This window comes from Hemicordylus capensis, chromosome 5 (genome assembly GCF_027244095.1).
Source record: "Hemicordylus capensis ecotype Gifberg chromosome 5, rHemCap1.1.pri, whole genome shotgun sequence".
In the NCBI taxonomy this organism is placed as follows: domain Eukaryota; kingdom Metazoa; phylum Chordata; class Lepidosauria; order Squamata; family Cordylidae; genus Hemicordylus; species Hemicordylus capensis.
In genome coordinates, this window is record NC_069661.1 from 39,036,641 (window position 1) to 39,064,215 (window position 27,575).

The 27,575-nt window shown below is 41.6% G+C and overlaps 1 long non-coding RNA gene across 3 annotated transcripts in view; it reads right to left on the minus strand.

Annotated features, from left to right (window-relative positions):
* The window catches only part of LOC128327860 (uncharacterized), a 54,247-nt gene extending 43,194 nt beyond the window's left edge, over positions 1 to 11,053 (minus strand). For 2 of the 3 annotated variants that reach the window (XR_008308841.1, XR_008308840.1), the window contains exon 1: positions 1,415 to 1,513. This is a non-coding gene — a long non-coding RNA (uncharacterized LOC128327860). Of the gene's footprint in view, positions 1 to 1,414; positions 1,514 to 11,027 lie in introns of those variants that run through there. The other variant, XR_008308842.1, reaches the window with a different exon arrangement.
* Between the last annotated feature and the right edge of the window lie 16,522 nt (positions 11,054 to 27,575).

Genomic DNA, 27,575 nt, shown 5'->3' on the forward strand with positions numbered 1-27,575 from the left:
AGAAGCGATGGCACCGGATGTTTAGCAGGTAGAGTCAATTTAAAGAGGAGAGGAGAGCTATTTTTGTGGTAGCAAGCATGACTTGTCCCCATAGCTAAGCAGGGTCTGCCCTGGTTGCATCTGAATGGGAGACTTGATGTGTGAGCCCTGCAAGATATTCCCCTCAGAGGATGGAGGAAGAGCAGAAGGTTTCAAGTTCCCTCCCTGGTTTCTCCAAGATAGGGCTGAGAGAGATTCCTGCCTGCAACCTTGTTGAAGCCGCTGCCAGTCTGTGAAGACAATACTGAGCTAAATAGACCAATGGTCTGACTCAGTATATGGCAGTTTCCTATGTTCCTATGTTTCCTAAAGAAGCATTCCGAAAAAATGACTTCAGCAGTCCATGCTGTTGAAAATAATTTATATGTTCAAGGACCAGACAGGGGTAGGACACAGCTTAAATGCCTTTAGAAGTACAATACTGGATCTCACCCAAAGTCTTGCTTTGTCTTTCTTTTTATAAATGATAGCAAATATATACAGAAAAGTCATTATTTTCAAAGAACTGCATGCATTATATCCCAACTAAGCTTTCGCTCATACTTGGCTTTCACCAATGTATCATTAGTGCATAATGTGTTAAGCACCAGATTAAATGAAATTGATGTTTGAAGGCAGCCAGGGTTCTCTCCTTCTCGCTCTATCCCTCCTCCATCTTTTTCTGCCTCTGTCATAACAGCATAGACTGAGTCTGCAGCCTTCAAAATCATTTACTGCAGGTTAGTCCCATTGGCTTTAGTGGGATTACTCTGAAGTAAATCTTTGGAGGATTGCAATCTCAGTTCTACTGTGCACATCACTGTTTGTATGACAAATGGTTAGCGCAAAAAGGAGTGCTGCCGTATATACCTGAATCAAAGCTGACTCTCAATTTAAGATGACCCCCCCCCCCATGCCTTAAAAAGCAGAGGTTAAATATAGGTTATACCTGCAATTACTCAAAAGGAACAGGACTCTAAATTTAAGAAGACCTCCTGATTTATAATATCAGAAAACATGGGAGGAACCTAGTCTTGGATTTAGGTAAATACAGTATTTCTTGGCTTTATGAAGAACTCCATAAAGCGGAAGACTTTTTGTCAGTCCTTCCCTCCCTCCCTCTCTCTGTGTGACGCACACATGCTTTCACCACTGAAAATCTTGTCATATTTCATATTATGATGCTATTCACGAGGAAAATAATATTCAACTTGTAAACATGGTTGAAACTCGCAAACAGCTTCTGTAAGCAGCTATTGAAGGATTTCCTTCTACTGCACAAATCTACTTGGAATTTTAAAAGCTTCCTCTCATTATTACACAGCTGGTGACCACCAGAGAGGGCTTTTTCAGTCCTGGGTCCCATATTTGGAATCCTTTCCTCAGAGAATCTCACCTGGCACCAACTTTGATGTCTTTCCAGCACCAAGCAATGCAAGTTCATTTGCCCAGACACAGCAGTATCTCAGAGCGCTGGTTCTAATTATTGTTTTCTGCTAGGCTTATTTCTGTCTCTGCCTCTCTGCTTTCATTGCGTTTCATTTTATTCCATCGTTTGATTCTTTAAATTGTATGCCATCCTGGGAGCTTATGTTGAAGGGCAACTTAATATTGTAAATAACTAGAATAAAATAAATATTAGGGAAATGAATGATACAATAGCAAATATGGAGCAAAAACTAAAAGAATATACCACTCCTGCAACACTAATGGCAACCATTGGCATATAGGAAGGAACAACTGAAACTGCCTTATACTGAGTCACACCACTGGTCCATCTAGCTCAGTACTGTCTTTTCAGACTGTCAGTGGCTTTGGGAAGCACTCCCTGCTGAAATAATTACTTTTAAAAAGACTTTTAAGACACATCTGTCTAACCAAGCATTTAATTAGGTTATATATTTATAAATGGTTTTGAACTGAATTGTTTTCTTTAAAAAAACCTTTTATTGTTCTTTTTCATTTTTTGTTACTGGTTTTAACATTTTATGTTTTAGGTTGTAAACAGCTTAAAGATGTGAGTTGAGGCAGTATATCACTCTATAAAATAAATAAAATAAAAATAAATCATTGGTTTTGTGTATGGAGTGTGTGTGTGTGTGTGTGTGTGTGTATATATATATATGGCATTATTTATTTTATATATATATGGCTTTTATATATATATAGATAGATAGATAGATAGATAGATAGCAGCTTCTACTCACTTGTGCCATAGAGATATGATTGAATGCAGGGTGGGTTCACACAACCACCTGTCAGTATTTACCAAGTAGGTACAAGAGGAACTAGAGATTGCGGGGAGCACACACGTTCCCATCAGGCGTGACATCTGAACCCGCCCTGACTTGGTCAAGCCAGCTTCAAATCCGCATTTCATGTAGGTGCAGAAAGCTGGTAAACCTGGATCTCACCTAGACTTGGATTGGTTCAGATGTTGTGAAAGAGAAACTTAAGTATGTAGTACACCGCTCTGGGCTCCTTGGAGGAAGAGCGGGATATAAATGTAATAATGATGATGATGATGATGATGATGATGATGATGATGATGATGTTACACTCCTGAGGGAGTGCACTCTCCCCATGACCTCCAGTAACTCTCATGCCTACTTAGGATACAAGTTACAACCTCCAGTACAACCTCCAGTAACTCTCGTACCTACTCCAGTACCTCTCGTACGTACTGTGAATACCTAAGTACTCACAGGCTTTTGTGTTAATCCACCATGGTGTCTAGTAGGGATGTGCACAGAACCATATGATACCAAACTCTTTTGGGTAGTGAAATCCAAAACAGATTGTGAGAAGCTCCAAAAGGATCTCTCCAAACTGGGTGAGTGGGAGTACCTCTCTGCCGCCCCGTTTGCCCCTGTTTTCCGGATATAAGCAGAAGTATTGGGTGCACCTGCATGCGCCGGCATGGAGGCATGCGCATCATGCATGGGCACGCCCAATACTTTTGGGTATATCCGGTAAACGGAGGCAAACAGGGCGGCAGGGAGGTACGCTGCCGCCCCATGGACTTACTGAAAAAGGAGTGCTGTCAGGGGAAGAGCAGCGGGAGGGGTAGGTTCACCCTCCCCTGCACTTAATGTGGCACCCCCCACCACACGCCACCTTTGAGCCTCCCCTGCCCAGTTGCCTGCACATCCCTAGTGCTAGTTAAAGCATTGTGCACACAGATTTGTAGGGAAAGAGTAGCTTGTGAAACAGATTTTGAAAGAGTATAAAATACAAAGGCAACACAGTGGTTTGTTCTGGGATTGTCGGATCTCTCCATTTCTGTGTATCCAAATATCACCCATTTTCCTTTTATTTCTGTTCCACTCTCCTCCACTCAAACACTTTGCATTTTCCCCATCATCTAAAATAAAATTCACATTTAAATGTTAAAATATGTGGGTTTTTTAATATTTTCATGTTTTCCTTATCCAAACAGCTGGAGCAATAAAATGTTGCAAAGTACACATTTAAATATGCATTTCCCTTCAGAAATGTGGAATGCATAGAATATGTAGAAATGGATATATTTTATCAAATACAATCTGCTGGGGAAGAGGAAGGGTCTGGAATGATGCACTCCGTCATGAATATTGGCAAAAATGGAATTTTGTAACATCCTTACTATGGATCTCCATGGTTCTGGCTGCTAAGAAGTAGGCACTGTCTGTGCCAAGGAAAAAAGCATTACACTCTGTGCAGCTACGGTCTCAAATAGCTCTGTAATGACTGTTGTATTTTAGAGATACATTCTCATAGGAAGCATAGAAAGTGGGCATTTACAGAGGAGCCCTGGAGGTTTGGGGCAGCTGGAGCTGAGCAAGAGGGAGTTGAGGAAGAGCTGATCTTGTGAGGAAGAGCTGATTCTTGCAAGCATCAATTGTATGCTGTGATAAGCCGGGTCTGCTTATGAATGGGAGACTTGAGCACTGTAAGATAGTCCCCTTTGGGGATGGATCTGCTCTGGGAAGAGCAGAAGGTTCCCTCTCTGGCTTCTCCAAGATAGGTTGGAGAGAGATTCCTGCCTGCAGTCTTGGAGAAGCAGCCGCCAGTAGACAATACTGAGCTAGATGGACCTATGTTCTGTAAATGGCAGCTTCCTATGTTCCTATGCCCTGGTTTGCATCTGGGTGGATGACCACATGTAAGCACTCTCTGCTGTAAGGTACTCTCCTTAGGGGTTGGGGGCATAGTTCATCTGCTAGTGAGCAAAAGGTCCCAGATTCTCTCTCTGTCATCACCAGGTAGGGCTGGGGAAAATGCGCGTCTGAAACCTTGGAGAGTTGCTGCTGGTTAGTTAGTAATGAGTAGTTAGTACTGAGCTAGATGGACCAATGGTATAAGGCAGCTTGCCATGTTCCTAATTATATTTGTGTCTTCAGTGTGGCCTTCATGTGAATGAATCCCTAATTTATTACACTTAGAAGCTGTTCCCTGCTTTTCCTCCTACATTGGTGAAATGCTGGGTGTGAAAGCTGGGTAGGGCAAGGCTGCCCTACCCAGCTCCTGTTTCCCACACAATCACTTCTTCCGCCTCCTATTTAGTTGTTTGCCCCACACAACCAAAAACTAGGAGTACACAGCTCTCAAAGCTGGGTAGGCACTTTTTAAACCTAATTTTCAGCTGTGTGAACAGCCTTTTACTCTGAAACGTTACCAAGGTAGAATAGATAGAATTCTGAAAAACTGCTTCCTTGTGGTTCAATCTTACAGTCAGGACAATACTTTCTCAGCCAGCATAACTAAAAGACAGGACCACCAAGAGCACACCCATGATTATGTCTTTTGCTGACATCCTGATGCCCTCCTGGCATGCTCCTTTATTGGGGGCGAGGGGTGACTTTTCCTAATTGCCACTCTACACACAACCTCAATTAAACTAGTATTTGGGTTGTGCATAGAATCACATTTTGAATGGACTGTCCCTCCACACAATAAAGGAACATGTCAGGATGACATCTGCCAAAGCTGTTAAGACCAGTATGCTCTTGACATGTCCCCCTTTTAATTGTGTGGGCCAGGAAAGTATCATCTGAACTGGCCCATTGTCTTAGTAAAGATTTGATCACATGGGGCTACAACATCACATTGGCTGCATTCATACGTAAGATGACTGGAGTTGATGGGGCCTCCAGTTACAATTTGTGTATGTCTGAATGTGGGCAACTGCAGTTCTGACCGAAAATGGACCCACGGTTTCCCTCCCCAGCCTCCAATTTGTACTTTCAGTTTGAAGTGAGTTTCACCGCCTACAGTCAAGGAGGAAGCTCAGGCAGCCAGCTCCACCTCCTCTCTACAGTCTTGCTGGCTGCAAAGAGAGAGCACACATACTGTGTGAGAGGAACTCTGTGGATGGCTTCACACAACCCCCAGCAAGTAAGGAAGACGGGGAAATGTTAGGAACTGGCAGCGTGCAATAAAGAACAGACAGCGGCTGCTCATTCTGTGCCCGTCCCCAGCCACAGCGGCACTGACTACATAGAACATTGTGAGCTGATGGGAGGTAGTATGGCTTTGGCCCCCCACAGCCCTGAGCATGCATCGCTCATGGCTGTCAGGCACATGCAAGGATCCACATTGCTTGGCGGAGGGAGTGCCAAACTCATACTTGGCCTAGGGCACCCAAAACTCAAGGGCCAGCCCTGAGTGGCTTTTTTAATTTTTAATTTTTTATTTTTCTTTTCCTTATTTTCAGTTAAAAATAAACTTCCAGCAAAGAGCAAAGAACAGATTTCGGTGACTCAGTTCCCTGTCTAATCTGAAGGTCTTGTTTCCAGGAGTCTGTAGGCTGAGCAGGCACGGTAGCACTTCTTGTGACTGCCAATCACGCACTTGGTGGATCAACTTCCTAAATGTCACTGCAGGGGCAGAAAAAAAGGCCTCATGGTGGATTGTGTGACTCAGTCTTTCTCTCCAACACAACTTATGAGGAAGGCCTAATGTTGCCCTCGCATAGTATCTTTCTTCTGTTTCACAGTGATTGACAGTGGAATATACTGGCTTGTAGCAGCAGAGACAAACAGCAGACCCAGACACGGCACAGACTGTACATCCTCAGAGTCTGCCAACAGACTGCTCCTTACGGAATGCTACCATGAAACTATGAATTCTGGAATAACATTTTCTTGGCTAATTTTTGATATTGATGTGGAGAGCATTTATTTTCTCTGCTTAAATAAATAACATAAAGAACATGCTGCTTTTTGAAATTAGCCTTAGGAAGTGGTGCCCGCAACAAAATATTCAATCTCCCCAACCCTAAGATCTACATAAATTGTAAAAAGGTAAAGGTAAAGTGTGCCCCAGAGGAGAGGTGGTCTTGTGGTAGCAAGCATGACTTGTCCCCTTAGCTAAGCAGGATCTGCCCTGGTTGCTTATGAATGGGAGACTTGATGTGTGAGCACTGCAAGATATTCCCCCTCAGGGGATGAAGCCACTCTGGGAAGAGCAGAAGGTTCCCGGTTCCTTCCCTGGCATCTCCAAGATAGTGCTGAGAGAGACTCCTGCCTGCAACCTTGGAGAAGCCGCTGCCAGTCTGTGTAGACAATACTGAGCTAGATGGACCTATGGTCTGACTCAGTATATGGCAGCTTCCTATGTACCTATTTGCCGTCGAGCTGGTATCGACTCCTGGTGACCAGAGAGCCCTGTGGTAGACTACAGGAGGGGTTTACCATTGCCTCCTCTCATGCAGTATGAGATAATGCCTTTCAGCATCTTCCTACATCGCTCCTGCCCAATATATGTGTTTCCCATAGTCTGGGGAAAATACCAACGGGGATTCAAACCGACAACCTTTGACTTGCTAGTTAAGTCATTTCCCCACCAATTCCTTCTGTCGACCTTCATCCCAGAGGGTTTCCCCTTCAACATTCCGGGCACCTTCAACATTCCATGACTAATGGGAACCACTGAGCATATCCACATCAGGCTGCTGGGGGATTTTTTCCCTTTTACTTTCTCTCTTAATGTAAAAATGTATTAAGTTCTGCATGCCTAGATACAAGCGTGTTGCTAGCTATTTAAAAGATCTGGGCTCTGGGTCCACATGTATGGTTTAAAAAGTCTCTAATATGACATTTTTGAAGTTACTAATATTATTCCACCTATAAAGCTGGTCGCAGCAAAGAGCTCAGTGAGGCTGGGAGCTCTCTTCCATGGTCTCTGCATGGGCCTCCACTGCTGCACTGCCTTTCTGGAGGAGGGCATGGAGGAAAGAGGTGGCTGATGAGATTCAGGGCTCTGAGAAATCCACTCTGAGCAATCTACCTGCTCCATGGAGCAGCCCCTAATGTCACCCCTGCCTAGATATGCCCCTGAGGATATGGAAACCACTACCTTTTGCAGGGAATGTGGCCCCATTCCCCTTCCAATCTGATAGACACTCAACATCGAATTTGCTATTAGCATTTATGGATTTAAAAGAAAGGGATTCTCAAACTTAGTTCCCCAGATGTTGTGGGACTACAACTGCCATCATCCCTAGCCAAAAGAGGTGACTATGGGGAGACACGGTAGAGGTTTATAAAATTATGCATGGAGAAGAGAGAGTGGTCAGAGAGAAAATGTTCTCCCTCTCTCCTAACACTAGAACCAGGAGTCATCCCATGAAACTGATTGCCAGGACATTTGGGACTGACAAAAGGAAGTACTTTTTCACACCACACATAATTAACCTATGGAATTCTCTGCCATGGCATGTGGTGATGGCCACTAGCTCAGATGGCTTTAAAAGGAGCTTAGACAAATTCTAAGACTTAGGCAGGTCTATCAGTGGCTACTAGGCTATGGGCCACCTCCAGCCTCGAAGGCAAGATGCCTCTAAATATTAGATGCAACAGCAGGAGAGAGGGCATGCCCTCCCCTCTTGCCTGTGGGCTTCCCAGAGGGATCTGATGGACCACTGAGGGAAACAGGATGTTGGACTAGGTAGGCTTTGGGCCTGATCCAGCTGAGCTGTTCTTATGTTCTTAAAGGCCAGTGTATTAAAATGCTTCCTTAGCTGTGACAACTTGTCACAGAAACCTATGGCTAGCTACTCACAATTTTTTTAAAAAATCCCAACACCATAACAATGAACAAAGAACATTTGTACTTCCCAACCATTACTAACTGTGCCTTCAGGATCACTTCACATATTACAGTAATAGCATGTAGCTGTTCAAATGGACAGTACAGGGAGTGACAACAGGTCCTCGGTCCACTGCATGTACAATAAAAAAAGAGATAAGCATGGCTCTCACGCATTGGGGTGGAAATTGCAGATTCACGATATACAAGTCTATATCGATCAAGGGATTTAAGACAATGTTCTGCTACTTAGAATTTAATTAGCACTAATACTGTGCAAAGTGGTGACATTCTATGACAATAATATGTCCTCCTTCAGCGCATGGATATACAGGAGCCTCTGCAAAAAGTTTTGTGGAACTCAGCACTGTTGAATTACAGCTTGGTTGGCTTCCCCTTGCCCATGATCTAAGTCAAACCTCCTTGGAACAAAACATATAGAGCGCTGGAGTTATTTTTATTTTTTTTAAACATGCTAGCAATACTTCACTCTTTCACAGTTTGATTACTCACACTCAGATAATTGAAAGAGCTATGATCTCAGAGTTCACAAGCAGACGAAAACATGGCAGCTATATAGAGAGAGGAGATTCTTTGGATCTATTGATTTCCCTCATACAAGATCTTGCATGAGCTGCTTGCACAAGCAAAATGGTTCCGCAGTGTCATTGATTTGGGATTGATTGTAATTGACTGGATTGTGAACTACCTCCTGTGCCTGTTGAGGGAAGAGGAGCCGACCTCAGCAAAGAGCCAAAAAAATGAGCAGTTACAGGATTCCCCCCCCCCCCACCTCTTTGTTCAAGAAGGAGCTCTACCTCAACTGTTAATAGCCCTGTGACTCCAATATCAAAAGAAACTATATCCTGAGCTCTGGGATTGGCCGAACACCCAAGGGCCATTGGGTGGTTGAACCACATCCATCACAGTGAGAACATCTGCAGAGAAAGGTCAGCCTGGTCCAACTGGGTGTAAATGTCCATGCACAACTCATCTATTTCTTCTGTTTCTGTCAAACTGAGGCTTAAAGGAAGGCATATGCCAATTTGGATTGAACTAACTGATGTGTCCATTGTTTTTGCCAGTTTGAGACCTTTTGTGAGAAGTGGCAGTATTCATAAAAACCTGGAGTTGCACAAAGCTCTACACTTTTACTTGTGAATTGCTGTACTTGGCCACTGATGAGGACCAACTGAGGGTCAAAACATGGCTGGTCAACACAGTTCATTATTGGCAGACAGTTCATTTGCTATTTGGTTTAGGACCCATCGTTTTGTATACCAGCTAAATTCAGGTTGTATGCTGGATATTGTAAATTGAATTTCTAGTATTTTTTATTATCTACTTGGGGGTATTTTATCTATTGATATTACTTTTTAAAAATCATTATTTGAATAAGCAATATTGGATGTGAAATATATAATTCTGAGTTTCGGGTTCTGTCAATCTGATGCCACTCCCCTTCTCATGTCTGCCTCTTGCTTTCTTTCTTTCTAAGATTATAAACCTATGGGGAGGGTTTGTGTCTGAATTTGCTTTCTGTAGCTAATGAAGGTGGGATGGTAGAAATACTAAATAACATAAATAGAATGCAGAATTGGGTTCTGCAGATTGTGGCATATAATTACAAATTCACAATGAATACTATGGATAATATTGGGGATTTTTTAAACTACAAAAGGGCTATTTATGATCAAATTCATAAAGGACAAAGCCCTTGAAAAGCTGGAAATCACCTAGCCGCTCCACACATGAATCAGTCAAACTGCGGGCTTAAGCAAACTTCCCCTTTGCTTACTAAAGGACTTGATTTGCTTGTTCACAAGAGTGTAATGCCTCTGGACCCATTCCAAACAAATGCCAAATAAATGAGATTTAAAGCACTTCTTAAATATCATTTCATAATTCATAAACTACCATTTCATTGGGCAGCATGCTGTACAGCTATCTTAATGAACACGCAATAAAATAGCAAAACCCAATTTTACTCGTACATTAATCTCAACACAAACAATGAAGCAAACTCAGTAAGCCAATAAAATATCCTAAAGCGCCCAAACAGTTTATAAGTCAGGAAGCAAGAGCCTCAAAACATTTCATTTGCTTAATCTTTGGTCTGTCTCCTGTAAATATAAGTGTTTTGAGGACAAATCAGTCTCACTCTTTTTCGATGTTGGTTTGTGTGGCCTTTTGGCTACAATATCTGTATGCCACTTTTCTGATAGCAAAATTTTTACATCTCTTGGAGGGCCCTCTTGGTTAGAAAAGCAGCTTATACATGTTAATATAAATAAAATCACTGACTGAATTGTGTGACAAAATTGGGTTTCTGGAAACAGCTTCTCATTACTTTCCCCTTCATATGATCTAAGGGGGGGTGACTTTTAATGTTTACTCACATATTTAATATGGTTATGCACGGATATGTACCACCTCAGAAATGCCATATTGAAACTAATCTTCTATGGTATTTCTAATTTTTTTCCCTAGTGCACTCTTTTTTACACTATATTCAGCATTTCTTCATGGTTTTAAGAAAACTGTGTAGGTTTTCTTCTCCTTTCTTTCTTTCTTTCTTTCTTTCTTTCTTTCTTTCTTTCTTTCTTTCTTTCTCACTAGCTAAGCATAAATATAGGTTGATTTACATGGGAAGAAAAGTGCCATGCATGTGCAAATGAATTCTAAGATGATATATTGTACTTTTAAATATAAAAACAACTTATAGTGAACTAGCTTGTTTGTTTGTTTAATATTTACATTTATATTCCACCTTTCATGCATTTATCTCAAGGTGGCTTATAATATTAAAATAAAATAAATTCAATAAAATCCAATCCAAACAAAATCACACCAAAACCAGAACAATGCAAACTATAAGCTATGATTTAGGAGCCCTGTCGTAGGTATAAATTGCAGATAGGAGCTCCTCCTTTTCTTACCTGTCTGTATGCAGCAAGGTCTGTTTGCTTCCTTATTTCCAGAAAATGGCAGATGCAAGTAAGTAGGTGAAGAGGGGAAACCATGGACAGAAGGCAAAGCCATTCTACAAGCAAGTGCTGCCATCTAGTGGTAAAGGATTTCTTGTCTGCAATCCTAAACTAAAAGCACTTGCCTGAAGTAAATTCCGATTATGAATGCAATTACTTCCAAGTTGCATTGCTTGTCTAACATCAATTTAGAAAATGTACTGTGGGTATTTTGTTTTTAAACAAAGCAAGCTAAGAAATTATGGCAAAGCATTTTAGAACTGGTGTGTGTGTGTGTGTGTGTGTGTGTGTGTGTGTGTGTGTGAGTGAATTTCCAGAGCATATCATACAGTTGCATGCATTTTTGTTCTGAAATGTATACATCTTTATGTACAGAGGTTAGGCATTCATAGAACACATGTAGTCTATATGTAGATGGTATATTGTGTACTATGCATATTCTCAGTATTCAGAACAGGTAGAACAGAACAGGTAACAGCAGCAACCCTTAGGCAACTAGGTCAAAAACTATTATATCAAATTGTACACAATTAGTCGATTTTTATTTATTTTTTTAAACTGCAAATGTCTGGGTAATTGCATTACTACATTTGAAGCAATTTATATGAGTTTATGCGTTTCCCCTCAAAATCCAGTGCTTGTGAGACAATTGTCCGCTCTTATTGCTTCAGCTGACTCTCATCCAGCAGCCCTTTTCCGGATCACCCGTTCCCTGCTTGGGGATGCGGATCCAGTGGATATTCCATCTGGCTGCTCTGGTGACTTTGCTAGATTCTTTGCTAATAAAGTCGCTTGCTTTCAGTGGGAGTTGGACTCCAATTGTACAGGAGCCGATGAGGTGACGGAGACTTCGTCTTGTGGTGTCATCTGGGATACTTTTGAGCTTGTTGAGGCCAAGGACATGAACAGGATTCTCTCTGGTATGGCGGCTGTGACCTGTAGCCTGGAACCCTGCCCCTCCTGGCTTATTAGAGCAGCTGGCAGGAACATGAGATCCTGGCTTCGGGAGTTAGTGAATTCTCTTCATGAGGGTCTGTGCCAGCATCTTTAAAAGAGGCTGTGGTGGGCCCTCTCTTGAAGAAGACTTCTCTCGATCCTGAGATCCTTGATAATTATAGACCAATCCTGAACCTTCCTTTTCTTGCGAAGGTTTTGGAGAAGGTTGCATATGCCCAGCCTGAGAGAGTTCTGGATGAAGCCGATGTTCTACATCTTTGCCGGTTGGGTTTCAGGCCATGGCACAGCATGGAAACAGCACTGGTCGCTCTGGTTGATGACTTTTATTGTGGTCTTGTTGAGGATAACCTCTTGGTCCTTTTAGATCTCTCAGCAGCTTTCAATACCATCAACAATGGTATCCTTCTGGAGCACCTGCATGGGTTGGGTATTGGAGGCAATGTTTTGCAGTGGTTCTGTTCCTTTCTTAGTGGGTGCTTTCGGTCGGTGTGCATTGATGGCGAGTGCTGTCCCTTGTGGCCACTCTTCTATGAGGTCCCTCAGGGTTCGGTTGTCACACCCATTCTTTTTAACATCTACATGAAACCGCTGGGACAGGTCATCCCCAGTTTGGGGTGAGATTCCATCAGTATGCTGATGATACCCAGTTGTATATTACCACCCCAGGCCACTCCAGAGATGCTGTTTCTGTGCTTCCCAGTGTCTAGAAGCTTTTAGGGTCTGGATGGGCCAAAACAAGCTCAGATCGTGCCAAGACTGAGTTGCTTTTGCTTACTTCTTGACTGGCTAATTGCCAAGTTTGAGTCTTTCTCTGGATGGGGTTGCACTGCCCCTGAAGGAGATGGTCCATGATTTGGGGGTCTTCTTGGACTCGTGGCTCCTGCTTGAGCAGCAGGTGGAGGCCGTGGCCAGAGCCAGTTGCGGCCCTATCTCGACCAGTAGGCCCTAGCAATGCCCTCGTGATCTCTTATTTGAATTACTGTAATGTGCTCTACCTGGGGTTGCCTTTGAAGATGACCCGGAAGCTTCAGTTGGTCCAGAATGTGGTGGCCCACCTGCTTATGGGTGCTAGGAGATATCATAGTGTGACATCTCTCTTTCAGTCACTGCACTAGTTACCTATGTGCTTCCGGGTCCATTCAAAGTACTGGTTCCCACCTTTAAAACCCTTCAGGGCTTAGCGCCTGTTTACCTTCAGGACCACCTCTCCTGGCCATTCGTGTCCTGTCCTATGAGATCTTCTCAGGTTGCCCTTCTTTCAGTCCCTGGTCTCAGAGAAGTCTGTAGTACTAGGGACCATGGAAGGGCTTTCTCTGTTGCTGCCCCCTACTCTGGGACTCTTTTCACCCCCTCTTTTCTTTAAGGCTTTTTTGAAGGCATTTCTTTTCCATCAGGCATTTGCCCTTTAATTTAAGTTTGTTTGTTTGTTTGTTTAATCTTTGATACTGTTCTTGTCTTGTACATTGCCCTGGGTCTGTGGATTGGGTTATATTATAAATCTTATAATCTATCAACCAATAAATAAATCGTTGTGTATATTAGCTGGCATGAGGAGGAAAATTACTCCAAAGAGTTCCATTAAATTCAAGTTCAGCATTGTCTAACTTGTCACTTTAATTTCAATTTGACTAAACTGAATAATTTTTCTCATCATGCCAGACATTGGTTTCAAACTGACTGGGTAGGTTTTGAGTACAAATGTCCATATATGCAGCTGATCTTCATTAGTCACAGATGCAAACACACAGCAAAACAGACTCCGTTGGGGGGGAGCAGAGGGGGAGGAAGGATATCTCCTCAAAATATTTACTCATTGGACTTCTTCTAACACATACATGGTTTGTTTTTAATCTACAGGAACCCTTCAAAACTAATCACACGGGGAGGGTGATATTTACTCCACGATCCACTTTCCAGTTAAGACAAAGTGCTTGGATTAAGCTGAGCCAAATGGCCTTAAATCCAAGTACTTCGGCTTAATTGGTTTGTGCAGTCTTGTTCCCTTTGCCACCGTGCAGCAGTCTCATTCCAAAGCCTGCATACGTGGAAGCAAATGCCATTCCAGTCGCCACTGGCTCAATATATGTGTGTTTAGGAATTGCCGTGGAATTGAGTAAATGCAGTCAAAGGAGTACTGAAGCACTCTGATCACTCCAAATGATAATAATTGTTTATTATTATTATTATTATCAATCATCATCATCACATTGCATTGGTAGCAATAAAATGAGCAACGTGCCTTAGAAGACATATGAACTTATTATTGATCCAGGTGCCAATAAGAATTGATGAATTCCACCAATTTCAGTGCAATATGCTGGCATTAATAGCTCAATTTTAACAGAATTGTCTAATTCTGCTAAATTAGATTAATAAATAAAACCAGTGTCCCACATCGATTTATTTCTATTTTTAAAAAAATTTAATGGAAATAAATGTATTCAATAAGCCAGTGCCTTTTTCACTTTATTTCTATATTTCCATTATTAATAATAATAGGAATATCTTATTGATTATTTTTCTATATAAACTGCTTTTTAGAACCAGTTGATTATGTAATTTTCTCTATAGACCACTTTTTAGAACTGGTTGATTATGTATTTTTCTATATAAACCACTTTTTAGAACTGGTTAAAAAGCAGAATACAAATATTCCTATCTGTATGAATATTCGTAGTAGAATAGTAAAATAAGCATAACACCTGTGGCCTGATTCTATGCACGTTTACTCACAGGTGAGTCCCCCTGTGTTCAATACAGCATATTCTCACCTAAGAGTGGGTAGGACTGAAGCCTTAACTTCTATCTCATGGGAGCTCCTCCGTGCAATTAGGTGATGGCAAGACAGTGTGCAGGGTGCATGGAGAGACGACCATGTCCATGTCCCTCTGCCATCTGATTAGGACAGACTGGCAGCAGCACTTCATCTGAAGCAGCCCATCATGTTCAAAGTCTTATTTAGTCCTTTTGTGAGGTAGTAGACCCAACCAGCCCACTGTGTTCAAAGTATTTATTACTGCAGGAAAGCAATAAATACAACTTTGAAGTAGTATTTAATCCAAAAGTACACATATTAAGGGGCAGTTCAGACGAAACCCTCTCTCACATGATTAGGTGAATAGGTGAGAGTGGGAGAACATGCTGAATGAGATCATGGAAATCTACATTCCTCCACTACGTGAGTGAGAGGGCTGGTCAGAGTATCATCCAAACCAACCCACTTACAGTACATTGGAGTAAACATGCATAGGATTAGTGCTGTGCATGAGTATTCCAATCTTCACATATGTCAGTACATGCAGAAATCCTTACTACAAAATTCTCCTGTTTTTTGTCACCTTCCTGCAGTGTTTGGAGGGTTATTGCAGGACTGGGGAGTTTGGGAGCAGGAACTGAAAACCAGAACAGCAACATGAAATAGAAAAGAGCACTTTCCTGTATAATTTGCATGAAATGAACATAGCAAAGTACAAGTGATGAGATAGCTCTTAGTTTTCGAGTTCAGCTTATATTAGTAGCATAGTGAAATCAGTTTTTAACCAGTGCAAATGCTACTTAGCATGGAAAATATTAAAGATGTGCATGAATCAATTCAGCATGTCCAGTAGGCGTGGACAGCAACACCATGCTGACCACACACGTGGCTGCCATGCATGTACAGGAGCCATGTGCGTCTCACTGCCACATGCAGGCTGCTGGGTGAAGCCACCTGCTTTACTCATGCTTAAAGGTGCCACTCCCCACCCCGCCAAAATATTTGTGCATGTCCCTAGAAAATGTTAGATGGACCAATTTATAGAAAAGTATCAAGTGTTCCTAAATCCAAAGTGACACATTTTAGAGTCTTTTATGCTGAAAATACTACCCTCAGTCTTCACATTATTGTGGATAGCTTGAATTCAAAGATCTCCTCCTCGATCCACATAAAACGTTTCCTAATATCCTTTTCAGGCAGGTCTCTTTATGAGAACCACAAGGAGGATTTGGGTCTTAGTCTGTAAAATAAAACAGAATCATGTTCCCGTTGTGCACACAGAGGTAAAATGTTTCAACTTGTCAACAAAGGTTTTGACACAGAGAAAGGAAGGATTGGGTTTTTTGTTTTGTTTTTTACTGATTTGAAATGTGACGGTTTAAATCTATATAATGTAAATTCATTTTGAATCTTTAAAAAATTATTTATTTATTATTGTCTCCTGTGACAAGAAGCTGAAGTTTTCACTGCAAGCCATCCTGGGGGAAATGCCAGGAACAACCTTTTGCTGGTTTTTGTTCTGTACATTCTGGGAAAGATACACAAGACAGGAACAGTGGAAGGTCACAGAAGATGATTCCTGATGTAAAGAGGCCATATATAGCCGCGGTAAGTGAGGGGGAAACAAAGGCAAAAGGACGGAATAAGTCAGCATGACACAGATGTCCAACTCACAATCACAGGACGGTCTCCCAGTCCACTGTGCTCATCTCTTTCAAGCAAAATCCAGACAGAGTCTGCCTCTCCATAAATCTTTCCCCCCTCTTTCCATTACTAGCTGCGTATTCCTGGCCCTAAGCCACCTGATTTGTCTATGATTTATTAACTGCTATGCATTATATATGAGATTCAGGTTTGCCGAAGAGTTACCCTTGCAGCCACTGTGGCATACAAATCAGCTACTGTTAAGGAGGTTTATTGCATCACTTTCATGCTGCCAGCGGTTTGGTTAGGTGGGGTGAGCATTTCTGACTTGGCAAAAAATTTACGGTGAAGCGGGGTGGGATCTTCATATGGATTTCCTACAACTCACAACAGCCCGTGGCATGGTTCTTTTTAACAAAGAATTAGATTGAGATGAATAGCAGTAAAATAATAAGCCAGAGGGTTTCAAAAGCAGTGGATGCACTAACCTGAAGCCGAGACTGACGTTTATATGTCTACATGCAGACAATGTTAAAAGCCCTGCCTTTGAGAGAAAATAGGGGGAATCAGACATAGGAAATGACTTTCCTGTCATTCCTTTCTGCTTTTCTTTCCTTCACAGTGGAAATGTAAGTTGTAAGTTCCCTGGGGCAGAGACTTTTTTTTTTTTTTTTGGTCAGTTGACCTAGAATGTGCTGTATACATCAGTGGCACTATATAAATAACCAAGAAACATCCAAGCTAGTTAGTCATTACTAAGCACCATGAAAGTTAATGAGACATGTTAGCGATGACTGACTTAAATGCCTTGAATTTCAATGGGAGTTAGTCACAACTGACTTAGTAAATATTAGTTATACTTCTGTGTAAGAAAGTGGGAATACGGGCTAACTGGATTTCAAGAACTCCTATTTCACAGGAGTCCAACAAAGCACGTTGTATGTTATTTCTTTGTTCCCACTACCCTGAATCAGGCATATATGTATGTCTTGCTAACTAATGTAAGAATTCTGCTGGAGCAAATATTGCATAATTTGAAGCATATTTGTAATAACTACCATTATTTTCATTTTTGTCTTTGCACTGCCAAATAACAGCAGTGAATATTCTTCCTCCATACAAAAATAGTTGTCCTTTACAAAGTAGAAAGCAAGCGACCAAATTCTTCTCCAATACAAGCTCCATCACCTTCCTCCCATTGATTTCAAGAGCAAACAATTTGGAAAAGGGGGAAAAGGTATGCTCAGGGGTGGGGGATCACTTTGCACAAATAGCCTTAACCCACTTTTTAAATAATGGGAAGACAAAACAAGCCTGTGTTTGTGCACAGGAAGAAGTAGGAATCACCATTGGGATGTACAAGAGGCTGAAGGGAGGTCAACGGCAGAGTCTCTTAACATCTGAAAGGTTGCCATGTTATTCAAGTCACAAGCCGTGCAATCTGTTTCCGAGTGGCATCTGTTTGGAAGTGTTTCTGAAGACAGGAATTACAGTTAAGTGAAAGCATTATGCCCTAAGAGGGGTTTGCTAAATATTACCTATGTTCTTTCCCTGACAAAGTATTGCAGCTTTGTAAGATTTTGCATGCAGCAAAGCTAACTTTTGCATCATGATTTCCATGTTTCATCTTGGGACCTAAAAGTGCTAAGATCATACCCAGTATGGCATTACTTATGGAATATGGAGCTCAGAGAGGAACTTCTCTCCCCTTTACACTGCAAATACAGAAATAATATTTGAAAGTAACAAGGACCGAGTCCTCATAATCTCCACATACAGTCACCACAATAATTAGCACTTACATTGCATCTTTGCTCAAAATGATCATGTACGTTTCTTTAATTTATTGTTTAATGTATTGCCTTTCATACAACTCCACATTTTTTGTGGTTTACAAAAATTAAGATACAATAAAACTCCATAAAAATCACATTAAAATAGTAAAATTAATTAAAAGAAGTAAAAAACACAAAACCACCAAAAAGCAGTCACCATAAGAAAGACAAAGACAGAGCAGAAGGAGAACAGAGAGATTGGCAACCACTAAGGGGTAAAAGCCTGAACAAATAAAAACATTTTAAGTTGTTTTTTTTTAAGCAGTCGCAGACGTCAGAGAATGGACACCCACCGGGAGAGCATTCCAGAGCCCGGGGGCAACAACAGACAAAGCTCTGTGTGTGTGTGTGTGTGTGTGTGTGTGTGTGTGTGTGTGTGTGTGTGTGTGTCACTTTGCACAAATGCATAGCTCAGTATCTTTAAAACACCCATAAATAAATACTTACTTACTTACTTACTTACTTCTTTAGTTTATTTAAAATATTTATATTCTGCCCCTCCAATGCAATACTGCACTGGGCGGCTCACAAAAATGGCCTAAGAGCCAACACGATAAGACATAATAAAACAATATAACATTAATAAAATAAGTTACGTAACAAAAAGCAGGACACAGTTCAAACCAAGTTTAAAACTTGAAAGTTAAAACATTAAAAACCCACCAGATAAGTCAGTTGTTTGCTTAAGATCAGTGATCAGTATGTCGAAAACTGATCCTTATCTGACCTAAGTAAATGAATCTTACCTGGGCTAAGATTTGCCCCAGAAATGTGCTTGGCTCACCACTTATGCTTTATATTAACTGTTACATTACATTAGCTTTGTTTCCCTGAGATGTTCTGATATGCTGTTGTTGGATGCAGCCAATTTTAATATATTTATTCATCCTCAGTTATATTCTACTGTTCATGTGTGTAGTTATCTGGAATCCAATATGAGAATGACCATATGCCCTTACTACTATTATTGGCTATGATTTTCCCTACTTCTACATACATCCTTTGGAGTTGGCCAATGGGATCTTCCCTCCTATGGGAAAGAACAGTCACAGGAGGGGGCAATCTGACTTGGGGCCATGATGGGAGCAAATGGTTAAAGGCATCCTCCCCCACTCCATGGATGAAATCCTGATCACTCACATCCTGTGGCTGCTTTTGAGATGGGGTGGGACAAGCAAGTAAGGACTACTCATATGCTTGTAGTACCATGTGACCTGAAAGAACGTATCTCAAGATGGTTTGGAAGAATTCTACCATACTAATTTCTACAGCTAATATTTTGCAAACAGTTCTGTACATGTGAGTCCCATTGAAATCAAATGACTATACGGCTATTCTCACAAGCAGCCTAACCCAGGTTAGGGCAGCCCAGCCTGGGTTAGGCTGCTTGTGTGAAGTGCCAGGATCAAGCCTGATCCTGGTTCTGCCACCCTGCCCAATTTGATTTTTTACCCCAGCCTTTAGCCAGGGTTAAGGATGCAAGCGTATTTAGGGATTCCCCCATGAGTCAGACATTCTAGACACCTGACTTTGTCTATGCTCAGGTTGTGTGCATCCCGAGCATACACACAGCCCCAGCACTGAGGTTAAGGGCACACTTGTACCGGGGTAAAAAATCGGGTTAGGCAGGGTGGGAGCACCAGGATAAAACTTGTTCCCAGCATGGCATACAAGCAGCCTAACCCAACCCAGGGCAGGGGTTGTGTGTGTGCTCAGACTGCATGCAACACAAGCATACACAGAGTTGGGCACCTAGAACACTCAACCCATGATGGTCATGCAGTACATTTAGGGATTCCTGGAGGCTTTGACTTCTTTCCCTGGCCACCAGAGATCCGCACTGCCAGCAGCAGAGTGGATCATGTCGGCATGCAGACAGTGTGTCCCACACGCAGCATGTCCCCATCTGGGTGGAAGGTAGGTTCCACCCTACCTTGTCCCCGACCTGCCCTCCCCGTACCAGAAACAGTTGTGTGCACGACCTTACTGTGTGGGTGCAGTCTGATTGCTCCAATGGACCACCAGGCTGATGACTCTGAAATTGTTTAGCTTGAACATTTTGCCTTCACCCCACCTGTGAAATTTCCAGAGGCCTCAACCTGACCACTCTTGACAACAGAATACACCACTATTATTTCTTTCAAATATGTTTATCTCGTCTTTCCAACCCAGTTATGGGCCACTCCAGGGAGCTAACAATAATTGAATCAGAACAATAAAACCTAACCATAACAACACTGATCCAAAACCTAACTAGATCAACCTTTGGTCTGATACATCAGGGCTCTTATGTTCTCTAACGTAGGAGGCATCGAGGAAGCAAAACAAAGGTTGGCTCAGAAAAAAACCCCACTGCATATAGGCTATGTTCTAATGTGAGAGAGGCGTTTGGATGCTGCTCAGTATTTAATCATTATTAATTTTCAACTAAAGTACATGAAATTACATGAAGATATATCGGGGGGGGGCGGGTGCAGGGAGAAGGGACTGCTGATTGCCTTTAAAAGAGGGAGGCCTATTGTTGTCAAATGTTTCCCAGTCTTTTTCCATTGACACTATGGAACTTAACAAAAGCATTATGTGTCCTTGGCAAACCAGACACTCCAGTCTATGGATAAAACCTAATTAAACTAAGTGCTACCTGTAGCAAGGGCGTACAGCAGCCCAGCAAATTTAAGTAACCAAAACAAGGAATCGTTTTTCAGTGTTCAGATCCATCCTCCATAACAACGTGCTGTGGATAGAGGGTTGGGTTGTGTGTGTCTCTGTGTGTCTGTTTAAGGGAAGCCTGCTTGGTGATAAAAAGCTCAAATGAAACGGAATTGCTCCTGTTTAGGTAGAGCAAATATATTCCTATGCATGCTTCATTTTCTTTTGTTTCTTTTTCCTGTTCTCTCATTGACATTGTCTCATAATTAATCAGAGAATTAGCAAAGATTAATAAGAATGTGCAATAAAATAAATATGAATAATTTAGTAGTGGAATGGGACAACATTATTAGCCGCTGGGACAGCTTCCATGTTCAGGCTCTCCTTTCTCATTCTGTCCTGTGAGCAACTGTCGGAGCATCCTGATCATTGATATTGGCATTTTAAATAGGGGGTGGGATGCTGTAATCTGTGGCAATGGTGCAATTTGATGCACAAAGGAAATGGATCAACTCAAATTGTAGTCTTCATTGGCAAATTAACCTCCTAGACCATGTTAAATGATGAGATCTGATTTGTAAAATGAAAGAGATACAGCTGATTGTGGAAAAATGATGTGAATAATGCATCCACAAGGCATTACTTGAAAGGTGTTGTGTTTTTAATCCTTTGCATGGTATGCATATGGGTATTTGAGCATGCATGCAGGGGTACACATTTATTAGGTTTGAGGAGCAATGAGGCCATGGTTTAAGATAAGCGCAGGAACAAGCTTTTGGTGATACGATGCGATTGCATGAATATCCAATCGGATCTGTAACAACAATCTCGGGCCATATTGACAAGTGAGAGGTTACTATGTAGCAACTATTCAATACCTTCCTTTGGACTTCTCTGATAGACCACTTAACTATCGCAGCCTTCCCAGTGATCATTTATCTAGGATTATTGCACTGAATTTACTGTTTGGTTTTCTTCCAGAACTGAAATGTCAAGCCCAGTGTCATGTATGCAGTAGCTTTGTGCCGTGAGAGCTCAACAGATCCACCCAAAGCTGCTAGCAGTTGATCTTTGGATAGAGCTAGAAATAAATAAATCCTCTTTAGAAGATCAATATTCATCCCATTTAATGCTTGAAGTGAAACTTGTGGATTTGTGGTGGTAATGCCGATGTACAGCTAATCGTTGAAAATGGGCATTAGGGCTTTTATAGCATAGCAACATATTGTCAGACAGGAAGGAAGAACAGGATTGTGTACAGTGCTGTCTGTGTGTGTGTGTGTGTGTGTGTGTGTGTGTGTGTGTGTGTGTGTGTGTGAGAGAGAGAGAGAGAGAGAGAGAGAGAGAGAGAGAGAGAGAGAGAGAGAGTTCTTAGCAATATTTATATTTCTGTATCATTTGTGGTCACTAAGAGTCGACACCGACTTGACGGCACTTAATCAATCAATCAATCAATCAAGTATCATTTTGCAATCTATACATAATGACTCTCAACAAAGCTGTTTTGTATGCAGAAAATGCTATGTGGGCAATCTATGCAGTGTTTATTTGTAACATGCATTAGGAATGAGGATGCCGTATGAATTACCAACTTCCTTTCCCCCCTTCAAGATGTGACATTTATTCACATTTTAAAATAAATAAATCTTAAAGCAGCCAAGCACATCCCCTAGCTGTTTTGAATCTTGACTGAATCCAGATACAGAAAACTTCCTCCTGGTCTTGAATGCTTGCTATAGCACGAGGAAGATACCATTCTCTGTAGCAGGTAGACTCTGGAAATGAATCCTGATAAATGTCCACTAAGCAGCAATTTTCATTCTTAATCTGCATTAGGTACTGGGTTGGATATATACAATAACAGATTTATTATTGTTGTTTTTGTTTTTGTTACATCATTTTTCTTAAGAGATTAGAGCAGAGATGGGCAACAGCAGCTCCCAGGATTATGAGAAGTCACTCTCCAGACTTTCCTTCCAGACAGTAACTCAGTTTTCATTGGCTGGCTGAATGGGGACATAGCTGCACCATTTTTAAATGTTGCCTTTTTGAGTCCTCAGGGTAGCTTTTACTTTCTCTCCCACTAATTTATCTGCAGGTTTTTTCCTCCACCAAATGGCCTGCCTTGCTTATCCTGCAACAAAGTTCTCCTGGAATTTAGGTGCTTTGATGTTACCATTCCTAATTCTGCCAATGTACATTTTTTTACAAGCTGCCATTTTGTGATTGACTGGACCTCCCCAAGCTGTCATTTCATGACTGGCTTCAGCTCTATGCTATTTTATGTTGGTAACTTCCAAGTCTCTGGCTAATAATGATGATGATGATGATGATGATGATGATGATGATGATATTGATTTTGAAGCTAAGAGATGCTGACTTGATTAGAATCAGTCAATGACTCTATGGCTGAAATAATATTTGAATTTAGGATTTTGTGCTAATCTCTTAACATTGATACCTCATCAGTAAATAATCATGTATGTCCTTCACCCTTTGGTTGAGGTTCCTACTATTCCCACACTTTTAGGCTTAAGAAATCATGACATTCTTTTGGGACTTCATTTAAACCTTCATTAAAAAATTAAAAGAGAATGTGGAGTTTCCAGCACAGGAATGATCAAGAGTATACGTCTTCCACATTCATACTGGAGAGACAGAACGCATTGCTGTTCGGCACTCTGGCAAGGCATTCTTCTTTTATTACCTACAGTTTGTTTGGATGAGCTTGGAATGCTGCCGTCTTATAACTTCAAGGGAGGTATTTAAGCATTAAGTGCATAGAACTCTTGGCTGGTGACCCTGGAGGAGCTTTGCCTTCCCCTTTCGTCTAGCATGGCTGATGCTTGCCTAATAGTGTACACATTGTCTTTCAAGCACTGCAGGAAAGGGGTGGTCTTCGAGTCCTCCTGCGTTCTGTGCTAGCCAGTGGCAATCTTCTGTTAGCTAGGGCAAATGCAGAGAATATATGCCTGCTATGACCTACCTTACCAGGTTGTGCAATGTCATGGATAGTATAGCCTTCTAGTTCACATCTGGGTGAGGGTGGGATGTGAACACAGAGCTTTCAGTTAGGTCCCTCTGAGGGTATTGTGGTGCCTGAGGTAAAATGCCAAGTGTTGCCTTGCCCCATGCTCCTGGAGGGGGCTAGCCTCTTTCAAAATAGACCTTTGCAAGCTTTGAGAGTAGTGCAGGGAGAAGGGAAGGTTGCCATCAGCCTCCTTGCAAGCTTTGCAAGGAGAGAGGCATTCCTTGCCAAGCTTGCAAGGATCAGATTAGTCTCAAAAAGCTGCAGTGGAGGTGGGCAGTTTGCCACCCCATTGGTACCCCAATAAAATGGCATCTGAGGGGACCACCTCAACTTGCCTCATGAAAGGGCCACCCCTAGGTCAAGGCAACCAAGCAGATATAACTACTGGCTTCCTTTGTTGTGGTCCAGTTAACTATAGCCAGTTAAGAAATCACTTCTGCAACAAAAGAGCTTTTGTAGTGGGGCCAAGTTTTGCAGAAAAAGATGAGAGAGACAGCAGAGTGGATTAAGTCTATCTACAGAAGAATAAATTGTTGAGGGAGAGGGAAATGTTCTATGTTTTAGGGCACAAAGGCAAAAGAGATGATCAAGAAAGCACAGTTAATGACGGGCAGGTAAAAAGCACCAATGTGGTCACTGGATGCCATGGGCATCTGGATTGTAAAAACCCGCTCACAAAATTAATGTGGGAACCAAAGAGCAATGATATAAACTATGGGGTTAATAAAGGCTTCTACAGAGTAGTTATGGCTTTTATTAAGAAGCTGCTAGGTTAGTTAAGCATTTATAATATGGTATTGTTCTTTTCCTCCTTGATTTAGCAAAACTGCATCTAAGCATGTTTCATGAAGCCTAAATACAATTGCTTTTATTTTGGAAGTGTTTTGCTTGCCAAAGATGTTTCTAGAGAGCACAGAGAGCAATACCTTGTTTAATTTTGTTTCCAAGTATAAAACCATTAATGGATTTGCCTGGCTTGTTTGAATGTTAGAGTAACGGTGGGGGAAACCCCCCTTCTAAGATACCAGTTAAAGAAAGCTCTGAGCAGATGGTCAAATGGAATTCAACTCTGTTATCCATCCTCTGTGCTAAAATATATTATTGAAGTCAGGAAAGAAAACATATTCACAAATCATTTGAAATGATGTAGCATATGCAGCAGGCTGCACAACCAAACAAATCTGCATGTTTTTCCTTCTTGATTCTCAAGATAGATAGAGGGGGGGGGGAATGCATTGTGTGTACATATTTCTTAGGTTTGACTGTAAACATTCTTCAGATCTTTCTCATTGCTGAGAAGAGTCAGCATCCCCCACTATGAAGAAAAAAAAAGATTCCCCACTATGTGTTGAGGAAAAGACTCTTGCACTGTTTGTTGAAGCCAAATAACAGCTAGGGATTTTTTCCCCTCTATCCCCTCACCAAAGATCTTTTGAAGTTTATCCCACATAACAAATGTTTGGTATTCTGAAAAAAGATGGCTGCCTGCCGAATTCTTGTTTTGTTTTTCCTTCTGTCTTCAGAGCCCATGGGCGGGTTCAGACAGGAAGTGGAGTTTGAAAGGCTCGGATAAATCCAGTGGGATTAACCACAATACAGGGCCCCTCTCTGTATGCTCCTTTCTTAGAGAAAGTGTGTGGACGGAAAACTCACACATTCATTTTGGTGTCCACTTCTTTGCACAAAACAAACCTCTCAGGCAATCTGTGGTCGATTATCATGCCATCCTTGGCTCCTTTATCTTATGGACACCTTTTAGCTGCAAGGGCCTTTGGTTGGGAATTATGGGAGTTGTGGTCAACAGCATCGGAAAGCCCTGTTACAGGCAACACTGCTTCAAGGTACAACTGTCACCCAGATATTTTTGTACAGTTATTTATACACCACCTTTCTGCCCCAAAATGTAAGGAGACAGCGAACTGTTGATACCAAGGGTAGGCAAACTTGGCTATCCAGCTGTTGCTGAACCACATCTCCCACCATCCCCAGTCACAATTAATTGCAGCTGGGGATGATGGGAGTTGTAGTTCAGCAATCGCTGGAGCGCCAAGGTTGTCCACCCTATTATTCTATAGCAGCACTAAAACTGCCTTACTCAGCAGGAATTAAAAAAACAAAATAGTCAAGTATATATGGACAGAAATGTTCACATCAGACAATAGAATAATCCAGTACCTGCCTGCACAGCAATGCTTTAACCTGTTGCCAGAAAACAGAGAGGGAAGGAATCAGTTGATTATCCAGAGTCCCATCATGTGAGATATGCTTCCCTCAGGATTTCCAATCTGCCTACATCTCAGAGAAGTTTGCCTTGTTAGTATAATCATGTTGCTATGTCCCTTCTGAATATTTCTGTTCATATACCTATATTTCACAGATGACCAACAGTCTTTGGAATATGCAAGAATAACAGCAGCAGCAGTAAAACTGTACTAGGCCGAGGGCTTGATTTCTGTTTTCACAAGAAGTCAGTAGGGAGTGCTTGTTTTGTGTTTCTTCTTTCTTGTCATTTAATATATTCAGAACAGAAAACAAACAGCAGGGGGAGCCCCAACATGGCTTAAATCAGAAGAAGGAAAACTGCCAGGATACAATTAGGATTAGGAGGAGGTGAAAAGTCAATGCTGCCCTCTTTTGGAACTCTTCACATAGCGCAGTTTGTCATCTTCCCTAAAGTTCTCTGCTTTTCAAAGAATTTTTTAGAACAAATAGGCACTGCGGTTGTCATTTTCCTGCACCCTCCAAGAAGAGAGAAGAATGACCCATATAATTAATCTCCTTAGAGGAAGCTCTTTATGATGATCTGGGTATTTGTGTACCGTGCAGTTTAATTAGATATGATCATTCATATGCTAAGTAAATATTTCTTTTTAAAATATCTATATATTTATCAATAGATCAGTGATAATCCTCTCTTATGCTGACACAGGGGAATTGCCTATTGTTTCCAACTTTGCTTCATATTCCTCGCCAAAGATGTGCTGTTTGCTTTAGTAGCTCACACAAGAAGTTTGAACTGAAATCACTACCATATTTGCCTTAACTCTCTTTCTCCCCCACTTCTGTAAATAAATGAAAATCAAACACTGACAATGTCATTCATGCTTGAATTACAAAGCATAGATGATGATCCATGGAAAGTGATCACATGAACACAATAGAAAGTTAATGCTTCCCACATATAAAATAACATTGTGGTATCATTAGGGCCAAATGTTCATCCATTTTGATTTGTGGTCAAAAGTAATGCGCCAGAGGAGGAAATGTTTCGTGAACATTGTGCAGAATGCTGTGCAGAATGTAAGCCCCTGAATCGAATAGCCTGTGTCACTGTGAAGCATTGCAGCACATGGGTAGAATTTCAAAACACACCAACACACACTCTTTGTTCAAAAGTGGTATTTCACTTCATATTTGCTGTCATTGTTCTGCACCAACAGGGGGGAAAAGCATGGTGGGGGGGGGTCATTTTCTTCTTGGGAGTAATCACATAGATTTTCCCAGCCAACTGGCAATCACTTTGTAAATGCAATGATGTAACAACATTACAGCCAATTGGAATTTGGCTACATGACAATGTCACAAAGTCAATTGAGAGTGAGGGCCAGGCTTTCTGCATCAGCATTGTC